The sequence below is a fragment of the Numenius arquata genome, chromosome W (assembly GCF_964106895.1).
Source record: "Numenius arquata chromosome W, bNumArq3.hap1.1, whole genome shotgun sequence".
Lineage (NCBI taxonomy): Eukaryota > Metazoa > Chordata > Aves > Charadriiformes > Scolopacidae > Numenius > Numenius arquata.
The window spans coordinates 11,003,045-11,011,231 of record NC_133615.1 but is presented as its reverse complement, the minus strand read 5'-3'; the positions used below and the strand labels follow the sequence as shown (position 1 = coordinate 11,011,231).

At 40.9% G+C, this 8,187-nt stretch overlaps 1 non-coding gene across 1 annotated transcript; it reads left to right on the top strand.

Moving 5' to 3' along the window:
• Positions 1-7,485: 7,485 nt before the first annotated feature.
• Positions 7,486-7,584, top strand: LOC141476833 (U11 spliceosomal RNA). The gene has a single exon (XR_012463691.1). It is a non-coding gene; the product is annotated as a U11 spliceosomal RNA (small nuclear RNA).
• The last annotated feature ends 603 nt before the right edge of the window (positions 7,585-8,187 follow it).

Sequence of the window (8,187 nt, the reverse complement as noted above, 5' to 3'; positions counted from 1 at the left end):
ACCAAAGATGGAGTGTAAAATATGTTACTATAATTCTTTTGAAGTCCAACTGTAGTTTTGAAGATTAAAAGTTTTGCACTTGTTTGTTTAATCGCTGCTCTCTAAGAAGGACAGAGGCTGGGTGGTTGTCGTGGTTTTGACCAGATTAACCAATCAGAGCGACAGATGCCCCCCCCCCCCCAAGGAAAAGAGAGGAGAGGAAGAGATAAAAGAGATTTATGAGTTTAGAAAAAAATAAACTACTTCAATGAAAATATTAATAAATAATGAAATAATAAATAATAGAAAAAAGGAAAAAAAAATATACAGTATATACAAAACCATATCAAGCTCCCAGGGTGATGATCAGGTCATCAGCAGGCACAGGGGAAAGTCCCAGGCTGGACTCGGTGATGGACAGGAGCTGGATTCCGGATCTGGAGTCAGGAGTGCTCGGATCGGGATCAAAGGCAGACGAACAGACAGGGTCCTCCTCAGATGTCGGCCATTGAAGGAAGAGAGATGACCCTTTGATCCCTCAGCTTTTATACTGAGCATGGGGCAGATGGGATGGAATACCCTGTTGGTCAGGTTTGGGTCACCTGTCCTGTCCGTTCCTCCCCACAGGTGTGACCCCTCTACGCTTTTCCGCTTCCGACCCTCCAAGGGGGCAAATAACAAATTTACCTGACCTTGGTTGTTATAGCAATAAGTATAAGCAAGGGCCTCTCTGCACACCATCCCTTGGTATTATCAGGCCTTATCACTCTGAGAGCGAGCAGTTTCTGAACAATATGCCGTTAATTTCAGAGTTTAGTTAGTTAGAAGAGGCCCAGCTAAAAAGGAAAAATTACTGAACAGAAAATTAGTTCTGTTTTACCTCAAACCAGGACAGTGGTTTTTTTATTATTTTTAGTTCAATAACTTGGGGAGTTTAACAAAATATGATGTGCAGAAAAGGATTTTTTCATCTTGAGAACAGAACTCTGTGTGACAAAATGCCCACACTGTGTAGAGAATGATTATATACTACAATTGTTTTTCTTGAAGAAAGAACCTCATTATACTTGTGTTATTAAACATCACTTATGTCTAAGTAAATGTGCCTGGGTGGACATGTTGCTACCAAAGTGTCTTCTGCCCCTTGCTAACATTTAGGCCTTTAAACATCTCAGAAGTTCTTCCAGTTGTTTCATGTATGTATTTTACATGGACAGAAATGAATCTCATATGATTCAATATGAAAAAGCTGTAGAAAATGATGACCATCACTACTTTTTCTTTTTTCTCAGTTGTGAAGCACTTAAGTATGCAATATACACTCATTGAATCTTACAGTGTTTTCAAGTGAGACAGTGACACTGTGATCAACAATAATGAATGCTGTGCTTTGTCCACCAACAACAAACTACCATCAGCACTGGAATCAACAATATATCAGGGCTATCCTACTTCTGTCTCCTTCTCTGATCCTATTTAGAGAGAACGTGAATTCTCCCCCTAACCTCTGAGATGCATTAAGAATGTTAATGGTAAGTATTTGCAATCCAGCGGGTCATTCTCTCTTAGCTTATTGAACATCTTTTCATAAATGAGAAACATATTACTGTATATTAGTTGGCAAGGTCACACAAGCTTAGTGACTTAAATGCATATTAAAAAATTAAACTATTCAGGTCTATTTATATAGATTTAAATATAGATTTGTTCCATATATATATATAAAAACAATATGTATGTATAAATGTAAAATGAGCATATGCTAGCATTGGGAGAATGGGCAAGGCTACTATTTTAATTAATTCTTAATAATTTCCATAAAATAATGCCCTGCTATTAAAAAAACAAGCTCATCTTGTCTTCTGGTTAGAGTACTGTGTTTAAACTCAAATTCCTAGATTTTCTCATCTTTGTTTTTGAATAAGCATTTTCTGAAACATTCAGATGGTTTGATAATAGTGAACTTATAAGCAGTCTAGATTTACAATTAAGACGTTCTTAATACTCACGACTATATTTCTCTTCACAAGCTGAGAATAAAGCTTAATGGCAGGCGAATATTCGAGACTGGGTTGTGAGAATTAGCTAAGGGGAAAAGGCTCTCCTGTTGTTGATACTCTAGTTTAGATTCACCTTTTCAGACAGGTGTACAGGACCTCGCAACAAGTAGTTCTGCTTTTGAGGTTGAATAAAAGTAGTCTAGATTACCCAAATAATTTTTTTTTAAACACAGTCAAATTTAACTTGAACTGATTAACTGTATAGTTAGAGGGTAATTTGCATTATTAACAAACACTGCCTTTTACCCATTGGGAAAAAAAAAAAGTAATTAAAAGGAATTCCCCTTTAAAAATACAGTTTATTTTGGATATACTTCTTATACATCTTTCTTCCTGTTATTTTACCAAAATAAACATACTTAATTGTTTTTTACATAATACTGGTAACAAGATCAGAATCTCCCTAGAAATATTACAGCTCTGTCAGAGTAGGTAATTTGTATTTCCCAATTGTGTATTCTCCACACTTGATCATCAGTCATCTCACATCAGGCAGCATAATACTTTAAACCCCTGAGCTATAGAGTGACCCGCTGGAGGCAGAATAGATTTCCCCTTACCCATTGCCAGTGCGCTGGACTCAACCAATTCCCTGAAGAAAAATGTCTATATACTTAGCACACACCAGCTACTAAATTTAAACTCCTTCTGCCCCTACATACTATGCTTTCTATCTGGTTCAACAATGAACTCCTATGATTTGGCCAGCTTGGATTCAGAAAGGGATCTTAGCCATTAATAAATTTAGTGAAAATGATGCTTTGCTTTCCTTTCCTTCATAGTACTAAAAGGAAGTTTCAGGGAGATGGAAAATGTGGCAGATACAGCCAACCTAACATGCCATTGACAATCATTTTGGCTCTATTACCTGCACCAGTCCACATCCGATTGCACTGCTTCATTTCTCTCATGAATTAGTTGTCTGTAGCACTATGCATGTTTAACCAGAAAATCTGAACTGAATGCAGATTTTCTAGAAAGGAATGGAAGAGGAAAATAGTCTGAATAGTCACTTTTACTTAATGAAAACAAATTTTACTTAGGATTCTCAACTGTTGAATCAATGATTCAATGAAGAATCATTGTATCACACTCTTGTGTTTGTTTAAAATAAGTGCCACTAAACTGAACAAATGTTGGCTGTGTGACTCAGCAGACATTAATTTAACCCAGATGTTTATGAGTTCTCTGATGTCCATTTATTCTAGAGAAAACTTAATTGCAGAATTAGTATCTTTATCTCAAATAGATTATGTTAAAAACTAGCCATGTATGCTGTAAACCTGATGGATACTAGATAGGAGATGAATAAATATGAAGAGCTCTGGCTTAAGAGATCAATAATAAAATACAACTATTATAGAAGCAGAAGTATGATTCTCTGATTTTGTAAACAATGAAATCAAGGTAATTGTGTTTGGTTTCAATAAAAGCAGGATTGGTTTCTGTATTTTTACTAATCTAATTTTGACACAGGACTGTCTGCCTCCAGTTTCCATTATTCCTACAAACCCTTTTTATGTGGAGTCAAGATGGAACAACCCATTAAAACATCTTACAACCACCCTTAGTATGTATACTAACATTGAGATGAATGTATACTAACTTGACAGAAAAAGAAAATGATTGTCAGATGTTCAAAAATCTTATGCATATCCCTTAAATTATAAAGAAAATAGGGTTTTTTCCCTTTCTGTTTTTAGACCGAGAACTTTGGGATTTTTTTCTGTGACATTCTAATGTCTACCCCACATTAAGTCTAAATATAACGAAGCAACAGAGTTAATATTGCTCACAATATTTCTTGAATAAAATAATGATTTACCAGAAAACAGTCTTTATCTGAGCCGAATACTTTTCAGGTTGCACTGCCTCTGCTTCTGTTTCATTCCTTGCCAATACATCATTTGTGTTTGGAGCTATAAAGACCCCTCAAATTTGTAGATTTTTTTTGTAGAAAAAAACAGGAAAAAATAGAGAACATATATTTGGGCTTATATCCACCAGTGATTATTGTCTTACAATGAGTCACAGTTTTAATCTCCTTTCTTTGAGTTTGAGAGCTTAGGAATAGTGATGGTGAAGCTGAAAAGGAAGTGGTTTATCTGATTAAAAAAAATAATCATGCATCTTCCAATTTAACAATGAGACAAAATACAGTCTTCTGCTAAACTGTACAGCCAGAGCACTTAGCTGAGATGTGAGAGACCCAGTTTCATGACCCTACTTCAAATAAGTCAATATTATTTAGAGTAACTGGAATTGATTTAACATAAAACCAGGGAGAGATCTATGCTTGATTGGTAAATAGGTTTTTTGTCCTGGTATTCAGTAACACAAATCAAGATTCACATATTTGCTTAGAGCCAAGCTTTTACACATCCTATCTGGGAGACCTTATTAATAGATTGCTTGGGGACAGGGTTCATTCTTTCCTTTTTTTTTTGGTTTGGTTTGGTTTTGGCCTTTGTAGAGCTGAGAAACCTTTCCATAAAAAGAATTCAAAAAACCATAGTCTATGGCCTGGATTTTAACTTCCATAAAACTGGAGAAAAAAAAAGGTACTTATTTGTTCCACCTATAATGGTGTATAACTATTACAAGGAGAGAAAAAAATAGTCATTTAAATGGCACACCTTACACTGAACGAATTCCAACTATTCCACCACTACATTTACAGAAACTTGTTTTAAATTCAACTTTTTGAAAAGTTATTTTCCACAGTTTTCTTACTTTTCATAAAGCTTAAGGGAGGGAGTACAATTTGGACTATGCTCCTATAAACTGATGGGCCAAGACTGAAGAATGTCAGTAATCATAGAATCATAGAATTACCTAGATTGGAAGGGACCTTTCAGATCATCTAGTCCAACCATCAACCTAACACTGACAAAAAACATCACTAAACCATATCACTAACTCTATGTCTACCCATCTTTTAAATACCTCCAGGGATGGTGCCTCAACCACTTCCCTGGGCAGCCCATTCCAATGCTTAATAACACTTTCAGGGTAAAAATTTTTCCTAATATCCAATCTGAACCTCCCCTGGCGCAACTTGAGGCTGTTTCCTCTAGTCCTGTCGTCTGTGACTTGGGAGAAGAGACCGAACCCCACATCTCTACAACCTCCTTTCAGGGAGTTGTAGAGAGCAATAAGGTCTCCCCTCAGCCTCCTTTTCTCTAAGCTAAACAATCCCAGCTCCCTCAGCCTCTCCTCATAAGACTTGTTCTCCAGACCTCTCACCAGCCTTATTGCGTTTCTCTGGACTCGCTCCAGCACCTCAATGTCTTTCATGTACTGAGGGGCCCAAAATTGAACACAGTATTCCAGCACCTTACCAGTGCTGAGTACAGCAGGACAATCACTTCCCGAGTCCTACTCACCACACTGTTCCTGATACAGGCCAGGATGCCGTTGGCCTTCTTGGCCACCTGGGCACACTGCTGGCTCATGTTCAGCCGACAGTCGACCAACACCCCTAGGTCCTTTTCTGCCAGGCAGCTCTCCAGCCACTCTGCCCCAAGCCTGTAGCGCTGCATGGGATTGTTGTGACCCAAGTGCAGGACCCGGCACTTGGCCTTGTTGAACCTCATCCCATAGTCCTTGGCCCATCAATCCAGCCTGTCCAGATCCCTCTGTAGAGTCTTCCTACCCTCCAGCAGGTCGACACTCCCACCTGACCTGGTGTCGTCTGCAAACTTATTGAGGGTGCACTCAATCCCCTTGTCCAGATCACTGATAAAGATATTAAACAGAACCGGCCCCTATAATGAGCCCTGGGGGACACCACTTGTGACTGGCCGCCAACTGGATTTAACTCCATTCACCACCACTCTCTGGGCCTGGCCCTCCAGCCAGTTTTTAACCCAGCAAAGAGTACTCCCATCCGAGCCATGGGCAGCCAGTTTCTCCAGGAGGACTGTGGGAAACTGTATCAAAGGCCTTACTAAGGTCCAGGTAAACAACATCCACAGCCTTTCCCTCATCCACCAAACAGGTCATCTTGTCATAGAAGGAGATTTATGAGGAAAGGCTGAGGGACTTGGGTCTTTTTAGTCTGGAGAAGAGAAGACTGAGGGGGGATCTGATCAACACCTATAAATACTTAAAGGGAGGGTGCCAAGAGGATGGGGCCAGTCTTTTTTCAGTGGTGCTCAGTGACAGGACAAGAGGTAACGGGCATAAACTTGAACGTAAGAAGTTCTGTGGGTTCAGTTAAAGTTCGCTCACACAGCTAAGATTTACGTGCATCTGGAGCAACAGTGTGTGCCAGTAGCGACCTTGAGAGCAGGGGAGGATGAGAAACATAAGTTTCACATCCTGAAGCTCATCCTGACAAAAACACAACACAGTCTGGGAACCGAAACTTGTCCTGGTAGCAGAGTACCCGTTATTGTGATAAGATCAGTAGAAGGTAGAAAATATATTTGTAAGTCCATGATTGGGCATTATGAGGGGAGTGGGTTTGTGTCTTAGTGTATATAAGTTTCTCTGTGTAGCAATAAAGGTGGTCGGATTTGGATTCACTTACTGCATGACCTACAAGTCCGTGATTTCTTCATACACCACAAATGGCGCCCGAACAGGGTTAAAGATTCAGCACGACGGTGATCAAGGATCGGTGGCGTACCCCCGTGAGCTGGACAGAAGACGTTGATCACCAAGGAGCTCCTATATACTCATCGCTGCATGATATAAGGTTAGCACAGTGAGGGGCCGGGGAAGGTATTATTATAATGGGGCAGTCTGCAACAAAAGCGCAGCAGATACATAAAGCACTTTTAATGAAAATCGTTACGGAACAAGGATTAAAGTTACAGCCTCTTAAGCTTGTACAGCTTTTAGTATGGATTCGGGATCATTGTCCGTGGTATCCCCCCAACGGGTCTTATGATCCTTCTGACTGGCAGAAAGTGGGAGAATGCTTGCAAGCGCGACTAATTATTGATCATGATGTTAATCCTGATAATATCGTAACATGGCGTGTCATATATACAGCGTTAAGAACATTCCTCCCTACCGATAAAGTGTTTGCTAACGCAGACTTTCCGCCTCCGCCGGCCGATTTATTAACTTTAGAGGATACAGCTCTGGCTGGTTCAGACCCTGACGCTGAGCCTGTCTGTGATCCAGCTCAGCAGCCGCAATTGCCGGTAGCTGCTACAGTAGAAGCAGCCAACGACTCAGACTCACAGATACCTGAGGATCCCTTCGATCCAGGTCCTATTGACTCTGATCAAGAGCCTGATTTGTACCTGCCTATAACTCTGGTTAAAGCTATGGTGGCTTCTGCACCAACCGCGGAACAGATCTTACAAAATACTAAACGAATGACTGTTAGTCGTGCCTCCGTTATGCGTCCGCCGCCTTATGCTCCTTCTCTAGACGTGCCTCGTAATGATTCTCACGATAAGGCAAGAAGGGATTTCGTGGAAGAGTGTAGAAAAAGGGCTTCTGCCATGCGTGGCACGGGGGGGGCCACGCAGCCGCCCCTGCGGAATCAACATCAAGAGATTTCAGAACTGGCATTTGCGAGTATCCGACAGGGAGCACAAGAGCCTTACATGCAATTCATAGACCGCTTGCAAACAGCTATTTCTTGACAGATTGAACTTCCAGCAGCTGCTGAACTTTTATTAATGCAATTAGCAGTGGAAAATGCTAACACTGAATGCCGCAGGGCTTTAGACCCTATACGTGGCAAGGCCACCACTTTGAATGAACTTATTAAAGCGTGTCAGCATATAGGAACGAAAGAGCACAGGGCTGAGATGTTAGCGACGGCAGTGGCTCAACAGCTAACCATGGCTCGTGCTGCTATTAAATGTTTTTCGTGTGGGCAGGACGGACACATGAGAAAGGATTGCCCAAAACGAAGGGGAGAAAGGGATAAGACTCTGAATGAATTATGTCCTCGGTGCCAGAAAGGATATCATTGGAGCAATCAATGTCACTCTAAATATGATAAAAATGGTAATCCCTTACCCTCTCTGTGGTCGGGAAACGCCAGGAGGGGCGCGCGGTCCGGTGCCCCACGCAATCCCAACAGGGCCCAAGGGCAGATGCTGCAATTAGCACCACAGCAGGGGAACGGACAAGCAATGCAGGCATCATCCCCCGCCGTGCCACCCCCGGGAGTGCTGGG